Raw genomic sequence first — 375 nt, 5'->3', positions numbered from 1 at the left:
ACGCTTCACCATCTGTCAGTCCGATGGACAAATCTGTGTTTTGCAGATGCCAGGAGAACGCTACCTGCCCCAATGCATAGCGCCAACTGTAAAGTATGGTGGAGGAGAAATAATGGCCTGGGGCTGTTTTTCATGGTTCGGGCTAGGCCCCTTAGTTCCAGTGAAGGGAAATCTTCACGCTACAGCATACAATGACATTCTAGACGATTCCGTTCTTCCAACTTTGTAGCAACAGTTTGGGGAAGGCCCTTTCCTGTTTCAGTATGATAATTCATTTGTGCACAAAGCAAGATCTATACATAAATGGTTTGTCGAGATTGGTGTGGAAGAACTTGACTGGCCAGCACATAGCCCTGACCTCAACCTCATCGAACA

The sequence above is a fragment of the Oncorhynchus gorbuscha genome, linkage group LG20, assembly GCF_021184085.1.
Source record: "Oncorhynchus gorbuscha isolate QuinsamMale2020 ecotype Even-year linkage group LG20, OgorEven_v1.0, whole genome shotgun sequence".
Classification (NCBI taxonomy): domain Eukaryota; kingdom Metazoa; phylum Chordata; class Actinopteri; order Salmoniformes; family Salmonidae; genus Oncorhynchus; species Oncorhynchus gorbuscha.
This window is presented reverse-complemented; position numbering follows the sequence as displayed.